This window comes from Clinocottus analis, unplaced genomic scaffold (assembly GCF_023055335.1).
Source record: "Clinocottus analis isolate CAN_PGR_092001 unplaced genomic scaffold, fCliAna1.0.p SCAF_41, whole genome shotgun sequence".
Lineage (NCBI taxonomy): Eukaryota > Metazoa > Chordata > Actinopteri > Perciformes > Cottidae > Clinocottus > Clinocottus analis.
This window is the reverse complement of record NW_027176165.1, coordinates 810973-825303: the sequence shown is the minus strand read 5'-3', so window position 1 is coordinate 825303 and position 14331 is coordinate 810973. Positions and strand designations below refer to the sequence as shown.

General features: G+C 46.6%; 21 non-coding genes across 21 annotated transcripts; 14 read left to right on the top strand and 7 right to left on the bottom strand.

The window, feature by feature from the left end:
• Positions 1 to 564: 564 nt before the first annotated feature.
• On the top strand, positions 565 to 755 carry LOC137801515 (U2 spliceosomal RNA). Its single transcript, XR_011079786.1, has one exon. It is a non-coding gene; the product is annotated as a U2 spliceosomal RNA (small nuclear RNA).
• A 345-nt stretch (positions 756 to 1100) lies between these two features.
• On the top strand, positions 1101 to 1215 carry LOC137801574 (U5 spliceosomal RNA). The gene has a single exon (XR_011079841.1). It is a non-coding gene; the product is annotated as a U5 spliceosomal RNA (small nuclear RNA).
• A 425-nt stretch (positions 1216 to 1640) lies between these two features.
• Positions 1641 to 1804, bottom strand: LOC137801612 (U1 spliceosomal RNA). Its single transcript, XR_011079877.1, has one exon. It is a non-coding gene; the product is annotated as a U1 spliceosomal RNA (small nuclear RNA).
• A 776-nt stretch (positions 1805 to 2580) lies between these two features.
• LOC137801514 (U2 spliceosomal RNA) lies at positions 2581 to 2771 on the top strand. The gene has a single exon (XR_011079785.1). It is a non-coding gene; the product is annotated as a U2 spliceosomal RNA (small nuclear RNA).
• A 345-nt stretch (positions 2772 to 3116) lies between these two features.
• Positions 3117 to 3231, top strand: LOC137801573 (U5 spliceosomal RNA). The gene has a single exon (XR_011079840.1). It is a non-coding gene; the product is annotated as a U5 spliceosomal RNA (small nuclear RNA).
• Positions 3232 to 3677: 446 nt separating this feature from the next.
• On the bottom strand, positions 3678 to 3841 carry LOC137801611 (U1 spliceosomal RNA). The gene has a single exon (XR_011079876.1). It is a non-coding gene; the product is annotated as a U1 spliceosomal RNA (small nuclear RNA).
• Positions 3842 to 4615: 774 nt separating this feature from the next.
• Positions 4616 to 4806, top strand: LOC137801511 (U2 spliceosomal RNA). Its single transcript, XR_011079783.1, has one exon. It is a non-coding gene; the product is annotated as a U2 spliceosomal RNA (small nuclear RNA).
• A 345-nt stretch (positions 4807 to 5151) lies between these two features.
• LOC137801571 (U5 spliceosomal RNA) lies at positions 5152 to 5266 on the top strand. The gene has a single exon (XR_011079838.1). It is a non-coding gene; the product is annotated as a U5 spliceosomal RNA (small nuclear RNA).
• A 442-nt stretch (positions 5267 to 5708) lies between these two features.
• On the bottom strand, positions 5709 to 5872 carry LOC137801610 (U1 spliceosomal RNA). Its single transcript, XR_011079875.1, has one exon. It is a non-coding gene; the product is annotated as a U1 spliceosomal RNA (small nuclear RNA).
• A 780-nt stretch (positions 5873 to 6652) lies between these two features.
• Positions 6653 to 6843, top strand: LOC137801510 (U2 spliceosomal RNA). The gene has a single exon (XR_011079782.1). It is a non-coding gene; the product is annotated as a U2 spliceosomal RNA (small nuclear RNA).
• Positions 6844 to 7196: 353 nt separating this feature from the next.
• Positions 7197 to 7311, top strand: LOC137801570 (U5 spliceosomal RNA). The gene has a single exon (XR_011079837.1). It is a non-coding gene; the product is annotated as a U5 spliceosomal RNA (small nuclear RNA).
• A 446-nt stretch (positions 7312 to 7757) lies between these two features.
• LOC137801609 (U1 spliceosomal RNA) lies at positions 7758 to 7921 on the bottom strand. The gene has a single exon (XR_011079874.1). It is a non-coding gene; the product is annotated as a U1 spliceosomal RNA (small nuclear RNA).
• A 773-nt stretch (positions 7922 to 8694) lies between these two features.
• On the top strand, positions 8695 to 8885 carry LOC137801509 (U2 spliceosomal RNA). The gene has a single exon (XR_011079781.1). It is a non-coding gene; the product is annotated as a U2 spliceosomal RNA (small nuclear RNA).
• Positions 8886 to 9238: 353 nt separating this feature from the next.
• LOC137801569 (U5 spliceosomal RNA) lies at positions 9239 to 9353 on the top strand. Its single transcript, XR_011079836.1, has one exon. It is a non-coding gene; the product is annotated as a U5 spliceosomal RNA (small nuclear RNA).
• A 446-nt stretch (positions 9354 to 9799) lies between these two features.
• Positions 9800 to 9963, bottom strand: LOC137801628 (U1 spliceosomal RNA). The gene has a single exon (XR_011079892.1). It is a non-coding gene; the product is annotated as a U1 spliceosomal RNA (small nuclear RNA).
• A 775-nt stretch (positions 9964 to 10738) lies between these two features.
• LOC137801528 (U2 spliceosomal RNA) lies at positions 10739 to 10929 on the top strand. Its single transcript, XR_011079799.1, has one exon. It is a non-coding gene; the product is annotated as a U2 spliceosomal RNA (small nuclear RNA).
• Positions 10930 to 11282: 353 nt separating this feature from the next.
• On the top strand, positions 11283 to 11397 carry LOC137801568 (U5 spliceosomal RNA). Its single transcript, XR_011079835.1, has one exon. It is a non-coding gene; the product is annotated as a U5 spliceosomal RNA (small nuclear RNA).
• Positions 11398 to 11843: 446 nt separating this feature from the next.
• On the bottom strand, positions 11844 to 12007 carry LOC137801627 (U1 spliceosomal RNA). Its single transcript, XR_011079891.1, has one exon. It is a non-coding gene; the product is annotated as a U1 spliceosomal RNA (small nuclear RNA).
• A 778-nt stretch (positions 12008 to 12785) lies between these two features.
• On the top strand, positions 12786 to 12976 carry LOC137801508 (U2 spliceosomal RNA). Its single transcript, XR_011079780.1, has one exon. It is a non-coding gene; the product is annotated as a U2 spliceosomal RNA (small nuclear RNA).
• Positions 12977 to 13329: 353 nt separating this feature from the next.
• On the top strand, positions 13330 to 13444 carry LOC137801566 (U5 spliceosomal RNA). Its single transcript, XR_011079834.1, has one exon. It is a non-coding gene; the product is annotated as a U5 spliceosomal RNA (small nuclear RNA).
• A 446-nt stretch (positions 13445 to 13890) lies between these two features.
• On the bottom strand, positions 13891 to 14054 carry LOC137801608 (U1 spliceosomal RNA). Its single transcript, XR_011079873.1, has one exon. It is a non-coding gene; the product is annotated as a U1 spliceosomal RNA (small nuclear RNA).
• Between the last annotated feature and the right edge of the window lie 277 nt (positions 14055 to 14331).

Genomic DNA, 14331 nt, shown 5'->3' with positions numbered 1-14331 from the left:
GTGCTTTGATCTCAGGATTCTGTCCTTTAATCTCAAGGTTCTATCCTCTTTTCCTTGTGTTCTAAGGAAGAATGAATGAGATGCATTTCACTCTGACATCAGGGTTCTCTGCTTTGATCTCAAGGTTCTATGCTCTGATCTCAAGGTTCTATGCTCTTTTCCTTGTGTTCCAAGAAATAAATGAGATACATTTTGCTCTGACATCAGGGTTCTGTGCTTTGATCTCAGGGTTCTGTGCTCTGATCCTCAGTAGGGGAGGGGGGGGGGTTAAAAAGTAACCTGATTGGATTACGGCTATCAGATTGGATCAAATCTCCAAAATGGGTTTTCAAAAGAAAAAAAAGGATTCAGAAATTGCATTGGATTATGTAATCCAATCTTGTCGTTGATAACCTAACCCTAATAATGAGATGCATCTTGACCTAAAACTAGACAAAGGTGCTAAACCATGGAGGGCTGGGGCGGGTGTGCTAAGCAGCTGCCCCTGCCCAATGGAAAGGGCGCCACCGTGACAAGGGAGGAAGGTCCTAGGAGGTTGGCTCAGGAAGGAAACTGTCGGTGGGTATCGCTTCTCGGCCTTTTGGCTAAGATCAAGTGTAGTATCTGTTCTTATCAGTTTAATATCTGATATGTCCTCTATCTGAGGATATCTTATTAAGCACATTTTTGCACTTGGGAGATGAAAAGGGGGCTTGCTCCATTCACTCCACGCATTGACCCGGTATTGCAGTACTGCTGGGAACGGTGCACCCTTTAAACGCCTTGTTGACAAATAAACACCAATCTGCTGGAACCGTCTGTTTACTTGAATTCTGCCGTGAACCGTACGAGTCTCAGTCCCTGTGGCTCTCCAGGCGCCACACAAGTGTCAAACAAAGGCCTTGTTTACTGATGCCCCACTATTGGAAGGGAAAAAAGGCAGTCCGGTGGACTCTCTTTAAAATGTGGGACTGCCCCTTTCAAATATGGGTGTGGCCTCTTTCAAATGTGGTAATGGGCGTGGCCCCTTATTTGGAACAGGGCACGTCAACCGAGGCTTACCGTGAGATATTTGACTGGGACGACTACATTATCTGCTGCTCTTGACCACAGGACGGCACTTACTTTGGTTTCTCTTCATAACGCACAAGCCTTTCGCCTTTTACTAAAGACTTCCGTGGAGAGGAACAGCAATGAGTTTAACCAATTTTTGTCAGGCTTTGCCATTTGGCTGAGCCTTGTGCATTTGTGAAAAACCAAGAGAGATTTCAGAGACACAGTTGTAAACTCTGACGTCATGATTCTATGCTCGGGTCCTCCTGTTCTCAGATAGAAAGAGATGCATTTTTCTCTGAAATCAGGGTTCTATGATTTGATCTCAAGGTTCTATGCTCTGGTCCATGTGTTCCAAGGAAGAAAGAGATACATTTTAATCTGACATCAGGGCCTCTGGGTTAATCTGACATCATTGACCTCTGGGTTCTATGCATTGACCTCAAGGTTCTATGCTCTGGTCCTCCTGTTCTCAGACAGAAAAACCTTTTGCTCTGACTTGGATGAGTCTGTGCTCTGGTCTTTGTGTTCTAAGAAAGTCAGAGAACAGCATGCTTAATAGCATCTGGTCCACCTACGAATCACTTGCATTTATTGGACACGATGATCAGGGGAGAGCGCGAACGCAGTCCCCCACTACCAGAAATTGTGCAGTCGAGATTCCCACATTTGGGGAATTCGCAGCGGTCAGAACAGCCTCAGTGCAATGGCTGAGCCTCGCCCTGGGCGAACCACCTTCATGATCATGGTATCTCCCCTGCCAGGTAAGTATGAGTTGGAAGAGACAGAGACAGGGGTGGCATTCCCAGACCCAGCACCCTGGTTCACGGTGCACAGATGGCGCGGTCCAAGCAGCGCCTTTAGCATTAGCTTCCCTTGGCAAGCAGTTTCTCCATCTGAGAAACTGCCCCGCGACCAAAGCAAAATCATGTTCTCCGAAATAAAGAATGACATACATTTTGCTCTGACATCAGGGTTCTGTGCTTTGATCTCAGGATTCTGTCCTTTAATCTCAAGGTTCTATCCTCTTTTCCTTGTGTTCTAAGGAAGAATGAATGAGATGCATTTCACTCTGACATCAGGGTTCTCTGCTTTGATCTCAAGGTTCTATGCTCTGATCTCAAGGTTCTATGCTCTTTTCCTTGTGTTCCAAGAAATAAATGAGATACATTTTGCTCTGACATCAGGGTTCTGTGCTTTGATCTCAGGGTTCTGTGCTCTGATCCTCAGTAGGGGAGGGGGGGGGGGGGGTTAAAAAGTAACCTGATTGGATTACGGCTATCAGATTGGATCAAATCTCCAAAATGGGTTTTCAAAAGAAAAAAAAGGATTCAGAAATTGCATTGGATTATGTAATCCAATCTTGTCGTTGATAACCTAACCCTAATAATGAGATGCATCTTGACCTAAAACTAGACAAAGGTGCTAAACCATGGAGGGCTGGGGCGGGTGTGCTAAGCAGCTGCCCCTGCCCAATGGAAAGGCCGCCACCGTGACAAGGGAGGAAGGTCCTAGGAGGTTGGCTCAGGAAGGAAACTGTCGGTGGGTATCGCTTCTCGGCCTTTTGGCTAAGATCAAGTGTAGTATCTGTTCTTATCAGTTTAATATCTGATATGTCCTCTATCTGAGGATATCTTATTAAGCACATTTTTGCACTTGGGAGATGAAAAGGGGGCTTGCTCCATTCACTCCACGCATTGACCCGGTATTGCAGTACTGCTGGGAACGGTGCACCCTTTAAACGCCTTGTTGACAAATAAACACCAATCTGCTGGAACCGTCTGTTTACTTGAATTCTGCCGTGAACCGTACGAGTCTCAGTCCCTGTGGCTCTCCAGGCGCCACACAAGTGTCAAACAAAGGCCTTGTTTACTGATGCCCCACTATTGGAAGGGAAAAAAGGCAGTCCGGTGGACTCTCTTTAAAATGTGGGACTGCCCCTTTCAAATATGGGTGTGGCCTCTTTCAAATGTGGTAATGGGCGTGGCCCCTTATTTGGAACAGGGCACGTCAACCGAGGCTTACCGTGAGATATTTGACTGGGACGACTACATTATCTGCTGCTCTTGACCACAGGACGGCACTTACTTTGGTTTCTCTTCATAACGCACAAGCCTTTCGCCTTTTACTAAAGACTTCCGTGGAGAGGAACAGCAATGAGTTTAACCAATTTTTGTCAGGCTTTGCCATTTGGCTGAGCCTTGTGCATTTGTGAAAAACCAAGAGAGATTTCAGAGACACAGTTGTAAACTCTGACGTCATGATTCTATGCTCGGGTCCTCCTGTTCTCAGATAGAAAGAGATGCATTTTTCTCTGAAATCAGGGTTCTATGATTTGATCTCAAGGTTCTATGCTCTGGTCCATGTGTTCCAAGGAAGAAAGAGATACATTTTAATCTGACATCAGGGCCTCTGGGTTAATCTGACATCATTGACCTCTGGGTTCTATGCATTGACCTCTGGGTTCTATGCATTGACCTCAAGGTTCTATGCTCTGGTCCTCCTGTTCTCAGACAGAAATACCTTTTGCTCTGACTTGGATGAGTCTGTGCTCTGGTCCTTGTGTTCTAAGAAAGTCAGAGAACAGCATGCTTAATAGCATCTGGTCCGCCTACGAATCACTTGCATTTATTGGACACGATGATCAGGGGAGAGCGCGAACGCAGTCCCCCACTACCAGAAATTGTGCAGTCGAGATTCCCACATTTGGGGAATTCGCAGCGGTCAGAACAGCCTCAGTGCAATGGCTGAGCCTCGCCCTGGGCGAACCACCTTCATGATCATGGTATCTCCCCTGCCAGGTAAGTATGAGTTGGAAGAGACAGAGACAGGGGCGGCATTCCCAGACCCAGCACCCTGGTTCACGGTGCACAGATGGCGCGGTCCAAGCAGCGCCTTTAGCATTAGTTTCCCTTGGCCAGGCAGTTTCTCCATCTGAGAAACTGCCCCACGACCAAAGCAAAATCATGTTCTCCGAAATAAAGAATGACATACATTTTGCTCTGACATCAGGGTTCTGTGCTTTGATCTCAGGATTCTGTCCTTTAATCTCAAGGTTCTATCCTCTTTTCCTTGTGTTCTAAGGAAGAATGAATGAGATGCATTTCACTCTGACATCAGGGTTCTCTGCTTTGATCTCAAGGTTCTATGCTCTGATCTCAAGGTTCTATGCTCTTTTCCTTGTGTTCCAAGAAATAAATGAGATACATTTTGCTCTGACATCAGGGTTCTGTGCTTTGATCTCAGGGTTCTGTGCTCTGATCCTCAGTAGGGGAGGGAGGGGGGGTTAAAAAGTAACCTGATTGGATTACGGCTATCAGATTGGATCAAATCTCCAAAATGGGTTTTCAAAAGAAAAAAAAGGATTCAGAAATTGCATTGGATTATGTAATCCAATCTTGTCGTTGATAACCTAACCCTAATAATGAGATGCATCTTGACCTAAAACTAGACAAAGGTGCTAAACCATGGAGGGCTGGGGCGGGTGTGCTAAGCAGCTGCCCCTGCCCAATGGAAAGGCCGCCACCGTGACAAGGGAGGAAGGTCCTAGGAGGTTGGCTCAGGAAGGAAACTGTCGGTGGGTATCGCTTCTCGGCCTTTTGGCTAAGATCAAGTGTAGTATCTGTTCTTATCAGTTTAATATCTGATATGTCCTCTATCTGAGGATATCTTATTAAGCACATTTTTGCACTTGGGAGATGAAAAGGGGGCTTGCTCCATTCACTCCACGCATTGACCCGGTATTGCAGTACTGCTGGGAACGGTGCACCCTTTAAACGCCTTGTTGACAAATAAACACCAATCTGCTGGAACCGTCTGTTTACTTGAATTCTGCCGTGAACCGTACGAGTCTCAGTCCCTGTGGCTCTCCAGGCGCCACACAAGTGTCAAACAAAGGCCTTGTTTACTGATGCCCCACTATTGGAAGGGAAAAAAGGCAGTCCGGTGGACTCTCTTTAAAATGTGGGACTGCCCCTTTCAAATATGGGTGTGGCCTCTTTCAAATGTGGTAATGGGCGTGGCCCCTTATTTGGAACAGGGCACGTCAACCGAGGCTTACCGTGAGATATTTGACTGGGACGACTACATTATCTGCTGCTCTTGACCACAGGACGGCACTTACTTTGGTTTCTCTTCATAACGCACAAGCCTTTCGCCTTTTACTAAAGACTTCCGTGGAGAGGAACAGCAATGAGTTTAACCAATTTTTGTCAGGCTTTGCCATTTGGCTGAGCCTTGTGCATTTGTGAAAAACCAAGAGAGATTTCAGAGACACAGTTGTAAACTCTGACGTCATGATTCTATGCTCGGGTCCTCCTGTTCTCAGATAGAGATGCATTTTTCTCTGAAATCAGGGTTCTATGATTTGATCTCAAGGTTCTATGCTCTGGTCCATGTGTTCCAAGGAAGAAAGAGATACATTTTAATCTGACATCAGGGCCTCTGGGTTAATCTGACATCATTGACCTCTGGGTTCTATGCATTGACCTCTGGGTTCTATGCATTGACCTCAAGGTTCTATGCTCTGGTCCTCCTGTTCTCAGACAGAAATACCTTTTGCTCTGACTTGGATGAGTCTGTGCTCTGGTCCTTGTGTTCTAAGAAAGTCAGAGAACAGCATGCTTGATAGCATCTGGTCCGCCTACGAATCACTTGCATTTATTGGACACGATGATCAGGGGAGAGCGCGAACGCAGTCCCCCACTACCAGAAATTGTGCAGTCGAGATTCCCACATTTGGGGAATTCGCAGCGGTCAGAACAGCCTCAGTGCAATGGCTGAGCCTCGCCCTGGGCGAACCACCTTCATGATCATGGTATCTCCCCTGCCAGGTAAGTATGAGTTGGAAGAGACAGAGACAGGGGCGGCATTCCCAGACCCAGCACCCTGGTTCACGGTGCACAGATGGCGCGGTCCAAGCAGCGCCTTTAGCATTAGTTTCCCTTGGCCAGGCAGTTTCTCCATCTGAGAAACTGCCCCACGACCAAAGCAAAATCATGTTCTCCGAAATAAAGAATGACATACATTTTGCTCTGACATCAGGGTTCTGTGCTTTGATCTCAGGATTCTGTCCTTTAATCTCAAGGTTCTATCCTCTTTTCCTTGTGTTCTAAGGAAGAATGAATGAGATGCATTTCACTCTGACATCAGGGTTCTCTGCTTTGATCTCAAGGTTCTATGCTCTGATCTCAAGGTTCTATGCTCTTTTCCTTGTGTTCCAAGAAATAAATGAGATACATTTTGCTCTGACATCAGGGTTCTGTGCTTTGATCTCAGGGTTCTGTGCTCTGATCCTCAGTAGGGGAGGAGGGGGGGGGGGGGGTTAAAAAGTAACCTGATTGGATTACGGCTATCAGATTGGATCAAATCTCCAAAATGGGTTTTCAAAAGAAAAAAAAGGATTCAGAAATTGCATTGGATTATGTAATCCAATCTTGTCGTTGATAACCTAACCCTAATAATGAGATGCATCTTGACCTAAAACTAGACAAAGGTGCTAAACCATGGAGGGCTGGGGCGGGTGTGCTAAGCAGCTGCCCCTGCCCAATGGAAAGGCCGCCACCGTGACAAGGGAGGAAGGTCCTAGGAGGTTGGCTCAGGAAGGAAACTGTCGGTGGGTATCGCTTCTCGGCCTTTTGGCTAAGATCAAGTGTAGTATCTGTTCTTATCAGTTTAATATCTGATATGTCCTCTATCTGAGGATATCTTATTAAGCACATTTTTGCACTTGGGAGATGAAAAGGGGGCTTGCTCCATTCACTCCACGCATTGACCCGGTATTGCAGTACTGCTGGGAACGGTGCACCCTTTAAACGCCTTGTTGACAAATAAACACCAATCTGCTGGAACCGTCTGTTTACTTGAATTCTGCCGTGAACCGTACGAGTCTCAGTCCCTGTGGCTCTCCAGGCGCCACACAAGTGTCAAACAAAGGCCTTGTTTACTGATGCCCCACTATTGGAAGGGTAAAAAGGCAGTCCGGTGGACACTTTTGCTCTCTTTAAAATGTGGGACTGCCCCTTTCAAATATGGGTGTGGCCTCTTTCAAATGTGGTAATGGGCGTGGCCCCTTATTTGGAACAGGGCACGTCAACCGAGGCTTACCGTGAGATATTTGACTGGGACGACTACATTATCTGCTGCTCTTGACCACAGGACGGCACTTACTTTGGTTTCTCTTCATAACGCACAAGCCTTTCGCCTTTTACTAAAGACTTCCGTGGAGAGGAACAGCAATGAGTTTAACCAATTTTTGTCAGGCTTTGCCATTTGGCTGAGCCTTGTGCATTTGTGAAAAACCAAGAGAGATTTCAGAGACACAGTTGTAAACTCTGACGTCATGATTCTATGCTCGGGTCCTCCTGTTCTCAGATAGAAAGAGATGCATTTTTCTCTGAAATCAGGGTTCTATGATTTGATCTCAAGGTTCTATGCTCTGGTCCATGTGTTCCAAGGAAGAAAGAGATACATTTTAATCTGACATCAGGGCCTCTGGGTTAATCTGACATCATTGACCTCTGGGTTCTATGCATTGACCTCTGGGTTCTATGCATTGACCTCTGGGTTCTATGCTCTGGTCCTCCTGTTCTCAGACAGAAATACCTTTTGCTCTGACTTGGATGAGTCTGTGCTCTGGTCTTTGTGTTCTAAGAAAGTCAGAGAACAGCATGCTTAATAGCATCTGGTCCACCTACGAATCACTTGCATTTATTGGACACGATGATCAGGGGAGAGCGCGAACGCAGTCCCCCACTACCAGAAATTGTGCAGTCGAGATTCCCACATTTGGGGAATTCGCAGCGGTCAGAACAGCCTCAGTGCAATGGCTGAGCCTCGCCCTGGGCGAACCACCTTCATGATCATGGTATCTCCCCTGCCAGGTAAGTATGAGTTGGAAGAGACAGAGACAGGGGCGGCATTCCCAGACCCAGCACCCTGGTTCACGGTGCACAGATGGCGCGGTCCAAGCAGCGCCTTTAGCATTAGCTTCCCTTGGCAAGCAGTTTCTCCATCTGAGAAACTGCCCCGCGACCAAAGCAAAATCATGTTCTCCGAAATAAAGAATGACATACATTTTGCTCTGACATCAGGGTTCTGTGCTTTGATCTCAGGATTCTGTCCTTTAATCTCAAGGTTCTATCCTCTTTTCCTTGTGTTCTAAGGAAGAATGAATGAGATGCATTTCACTCTGACATCAGGGTTCTCTGCTTTGATCTCAAGGTTCTATGCTCTGATCTCAAGGTTCTATGCTCTTTTCCTTGTGTTCCAAGAAATAAATGAGATACATTTTGCTCTGACATCAGGGTTCTGTGCTTTGATCTCAGGGTTCTGTGCTCTGATCCTCAGTAGGGGAGGGGGGGGGGGTTAAAAAGTAACCTGATTGGATTACGGCTATCAGATTGGATCAAATCTCCAAAATGGGTTTTCAAAAGAAAAAAAAGGATTCAGAAATTGCATTGGATTATGTAATCCAATCTTGTCGTTGATAACCTAACCCTAATAATGAGATGCATCTTGACCTAAAACTAGACAAAGGTGCTAAACCATGGAGGGCTGGGGCGGGTGTGCTAAGCAGCTGCCCCTGCCCAATGGAAAGGGCGCCACCGTGACAAGGGAGGAAGGTCCTAGGAGGTTGGCTCAGGAAGGAAACTGTCGGTGGGTATCGCTTCTCGGCCTTTTGGCTAAGATCAAGTGTAGTATCTGTTCTTATCAGTTTAATATCTGATATGTCCTCTATCTGAGGATATCTTATTAAGCACATTTTTGCACTTGGGAGATGAAAAGGGGGCTTGCTCCATTCACTCCACGCATTGACCCGGTATTGCAGTACTGCTGGGAACGGTGCACCCTTTAAACGCCTTGTTGACAATTAAACACCAATCTGCTGGAACCGTCTGTTTACTTGAATTCTGCCGTGAACCGTACGAGTCTCAGTCCCTGTGGCTCTCCAGGCGCCACACAAGTGTCAAACAAAGGTCTTGTTTACTGATGCCCCACTATTGGAAGGGAAAAAAGGCAGTCCGGTGGACACTTTTGCTCTCTTTAAAATGTGGGACTGCCCCTTTCAAATATGGGTGTGGCCTCTTTCAAATGTGGTAATGGGCGTGGCCCCTTATTTGGAACAGGGCACGTCAACCGAGGCTTACCGTGAGATATTTGACTGGGACGACTACATTATCTGCTGCTCTTGACCACAGGACGGCACTTACTTTGGTTTCTCTTCATAACGCACAAGCCTTTCGCCTTTTACTAAAGACTTCCGTGGAGAGGAACAGCAATGAGTTTAACCAATTTTTGTCAGGCTTTGCCATTTGGCTGAGCCTTGTGCATTTGTGAAAAACCAAGAGAGATTTCAGAGACACAGTTGTAAACTCTGACGTCATGATTCTATGCTCGGGTCCTCCTGTTCTCAGATAGAAAGAGATGCATTTTTCTCTGAAATCAGGGTTCTATGATTTGATCTCAAGGTTCTATGCTCTGGTCCATGTGTTCCAAGGAAGAAAGAGATACATTTTAATCTGACATCAGGGCCTCTGGGTTAATCTGACATCATTGACCTCTGGGTTCTATGCATTGACCTCTGGGTTCTATGCATTGACCTCTGGGTTCTATGCTCTGGTCCTCCTGTTCTCAGACAGAAATACCTTTTGCTCTGACTTGGATGAGTCTGTGCTCTGGTCTTTGTGTTCTAAGAAAGTCAGAGAACAGCATGCTTAATAGCATCTGGTCCACCTACGAATCACTTGCATTTATTGGACACGATGATCAGGGGAGAGCGCGAACGCAGTCCCCCACTACCAGAAATTGTGCAGTCGAGATTCCCACATTTGGGGAATTCGCAGCGGTCAGAACAGCCCCAGTGCAATGGCTGAGCCTCGCGCTGGGCGAACCACCTTCATGATCATGGTATCTCCCCTGCCAGGTAAGTATGAGTTGGAAGAGACAGAGACAGGGGCGGCATTCCCAGACCCAGCACCCTGGTTCATGGTGCACAGATGGCGCGGTCCAAGCAGCGCCTTTAGCATTAGCTTCCCTTGGCCAGGCAGTTTCTCCATCTGAGAAACTGCCCCACGACCAAAGCAAAATCATGTTCTCCGAAATAAAGAATGACATACATTTTGCTCTGACATCAGGGTTCTGTGCTTTGATCTCAGGATTCTGTCCTTTAATCTCAAGGTTCTATCCTCTTTTCCTTGTGTTCTAAGGAAGAATGAATGAGATGCATTTCACTCTGACATCAGGGTTCTCTGCTTTGATCTCAAGGTTCTATGCTCTGATCTCAAGGTTCTATGCTCTTTTCCTTGTGTTCCAAGAAATAAATGAGATACATTTTGCTCTGACATCAGGGTTCTGTGCTTTGATCTCAGGGTTCTGTGCTCTGATCCTCAGTAGGGGAGGGGGGGGGGGGTTAAAAAGTAACCTGATTGGATTACGGCTATCAGATTGGATCAAATCTCCAAAATGGGTTTTCAAAAGAAAAAAAAGGATTCAGAAATTGCATTGGATTATGTAATCCAATCTTGTCGTTGATAACCTAACCCTAATAATGAGATGCATCTTGACCTAAAACTAGACAAAGGTGCTAAACCATGGAGGGCTGGGGCGGGTGTGCTAAGCAGCTGCCCCTGCCCAATGGAAAGGGCGCCACCGTGACAAGGGAGGAAGGTCCTAGGAGGTTGGCTCAGGAAGGAAACTGTCGGTGGGTATCGCTTCTCGGCCTTTTGGCTAAGATCAAGTGTAGTATCTGTTCTTATCAGTTTAATATCTGATATGTCCTCTATCTGAGGATATCTTATTAAGCACATTTTTGCACTTGGGAGATGAAAAGGGGGCTTGCTCCATTCACTCCACGCATTGACCCGGTATTGCAGCACTGCTGGGAACGGTGCACCCTTTAAACGCCTTGTTGACAAATAAACACCAATCTGCTGGAACCGTCTGTTTACTTGAATTCTGCCGTGAACCGTACGAGTCTCAGTCCCTGTGGCTCTCCAGGCGCCACACAAGTGTCAAACAAAGGCCTTGTTTACTGATGCCCCACTATTGGAAGGGAAAAAAGGCAGTCCGGTGGACACTTTTGCTCTCTTTAAAATGTGGGACTGCCCCTTTCAAATATGGGTGTGGCCTCTTTCAAATGTGGTAATGGGCGTGGCCCCTTATTTGGAACAGGGCACGTCAACCGAGGCTTACCGTGAGATATTTGACTGGGACGACTACATTATCTGCTGCTCTTGACCACAGGACGGCACTTACTTTGGTTTCTCTTCATAACGCACAAGCCTTTCGCCTTTTACTAAAGACTTCCGTGGAGAGGAACAGCAATGAGTTTAACCAATTTTTGTCAGGCTTTGCCATTTGGCTGAGCCTTGTGCATTTGTGAAAAACCAAGCGAGATTTCAGAGACACAGTTGTAAACTCTGACGTCATGATTCTATGCTCGGGTCCTTCTGTTCTCAGATAGAAAGAGATGCATTTTTCTCTGAAATCAGGGTTCTATGATTTGATCTCAAGGTTCTATGCTCTGGTCCATGTGTTCCAAGGAAGAAAGAGATACATTTTAATCTGACATCAGGGCCTCTGGGTTAATCTGACATCATTGACCTCTGGGTTCTATGCATTGACCTCTGGGTTCTATGCATTGACCTCAAGGTTCTATGCTCTGGTCCTCCTGTTCTCAGACAGAAATACCTTTTGCTCTGACTTGGATGAGTCTGTGCTCTGGTCCTTGTGTTCTAAGAAAGTCAGAGAACAGCATGCTTAATAGCATCTGGTCCGCCTACGAATCACTTGCATTTATTGGACACGATGATCAGGGGAGAGCGCGAACGCAGTCCCCCACTACCAGAAATTGTGCAGTCGAGATTCCCACATTTGGGGAATTCGCAGCGGTCAGAACAGCCCCAGTGCAATGGCTGAGCCTCGCCCTGGGCGAACCACCTTCATGATCATGGTATCTCCCCTGCCAGGTAAGTATGAGTTGGAAGAGACAGAGACAGGGGCGGCATTCCCAGACCCAGCACCCTGGTTCATGGTGCACAGATGGCGCGGTCCAAGCAGCGCCTTTAGCATTAGCTTCCCTTGGCCAGGCAGTTTCTCCATCTGAGAAACTGCCCCACGACCAAAGCAAAATCATGTTCTCCGAAATAAAGAATGACATACATTTTGCTCTGACATCAGGGTTCTGTGCTTTGATCTCAGGATTCTGTCCTTTAATCTCAAGGTTCTATCCTCTTTTCCTTGTGTTCTAAGGAAGAATGAATGAGATGCATTTCACTCTGACATCAGGGTTCTCTGCTTTGATCTCAAGGTTCTATGCTCTGATCTCAAGGTTCTATGCTCTTTTCCTTGTGTTCCAAGAAATAAATGAGATACATTTTGCTCTGACATCAGGGTTCTGTGCTTTGATCTCAGGGTTCTGTGCTCTGATCCTCAGTAGGGGAGGAGGGGGGGGGGGGTTAAAAAGTAACCTGATTGGATTACGGCTATCAGATTGGATCAAATCTCCAAAATGGGTTTTCAAAAGAAAAAAAAGGATTCAGAAATTGCATTGGATTATGTAATCCAATCTTGTCGTTGATAACCTAACCCTAATAATGAGATGCATCTTGACCTAAAACTAGACAAAGGTGCTAAACCATGGAGGGCTGGGGCGGGTGTGCTAAGCAGCTGCCCCTGCCCAATGGAAAGGGCGCCACCGTGACAAGGGAGGAAGGTCCTAGGAGGTTGGCTCAGGAAGGAAACTGTCGGTGGGTATCGCTTCTCGGCCTTTTGGCTAAGATCAAGTGTAGTATCTGTTCTTATCAGTTTAATATCTGATATGTCCTCTATCTGAGGATATCTTATTAAGCACATTTTTGCACTTGGGAGATGAAAAGGGGGCTTGCTCCATTCACTCCACGCATTGACCCGGTATTGCAGTACTGCTGGGAACGGTGCACCCTTTAAACGCCTTGTTGACAAATAAACACCAATCTGCTGGAACCGTCTGTTTACTTGAATTCTGCCGTGAACCGTACGAGTCTCAGTCCCTGTGGCTCTCCAGGCGCCACACAAGTGTCAAACAAAGGCCTTGTTTACTGATGCCCCACTATTGGAAGGGAAAAAAGGCAGTCCGGTGGACACTTTTGCTCTCTTTAAAATGTGGGACTGCCCCTTTCAAATATGGGTGTGGCCTCTTTCAAATGTGGTAATGGGCGTGGCCCCTTATTTGGAACAGGGCACGTCAACCGAGGCTTACCGTGAGATATTTGACTGGGACGACTACATTATCTGCTGCTCTTGACCACAGGACGGCACTTACTTTGGTTTCTCTTCATAACGCACAAGCCTTTCGCCTTTTACTAAAGACTTCCGTGGAGAGGAACAGCAATGAGTTTAACCAATTTTTGTCAGGCTTTGCCATTTGGCTGAGCCTTGTGCATTTGTGAAAAACCAAGAGAGATTTCAGAGACACAGTTGTAAACTCTGACGTCATGATTCTATGCTCGGGTCCTCCTGTTCTCAGATAGAAAGAGATGCATTTTTCTCTGAAATCAGGGTTCTATGATTTGATCTCAAGGTTCTATGCTCTGGTCCATGTGTTCCAAGGAAGAAAGAGATACATTTTAATCTGACATCAGGGCCTCTGGGTTAATCTGACATCATTGACCTCTGGGTTCTATGCATTGACCTCTGGGTTCTATGCATTGACCTCAAGGTTCTATGCTCTGGTCCTCCTGTTCTCAGACAGAAATACCTTTTGCTCTGACTTGGATGAGTCTGTGCTCTGGTCCTTGTGTTCTAAGAAAGTCAGAGAACAGCATGCTTAATAGCATCTGGTCCGCCTACGAATCACTTGCATTTATTGGACACGATGATCAGGGGAGAGCGCGAACGCAGTCCCCCACTACCAGAAATTGTGCAGTCGAGATTCCCACATTTGGGGAATTCGCAGCGGTCAGAACAGCCTCAGTGCAATGGCTGAGCCTCGCCCTGGGCGAACCACCTTCATGATCATGGTATCTCCCCTGCCAGGTAAGTATGAGTTGGAAGAGACAGAGACAGGGGCGGCATTCCCAGACCCAGCACCCTGGTTCACGGTGCACAGATGGCGCGGTCCAAGCAGCGCCTTTAGCATTAGTTTCCCTTGGCCAGGCAGTTTCTCCATCTGAGAAACTGCCCCACGACCAAAGCAAAATCATGTTCTCCGAAATAAAGAATGACATACATTTTGCTCTGACATCAGGGTTCTGTGCTTTGATCTCAGGATTCTGTCCTTTAATCTCAAGGTTCTATCCTCTTTTCCTTGTGTTCTAAGGA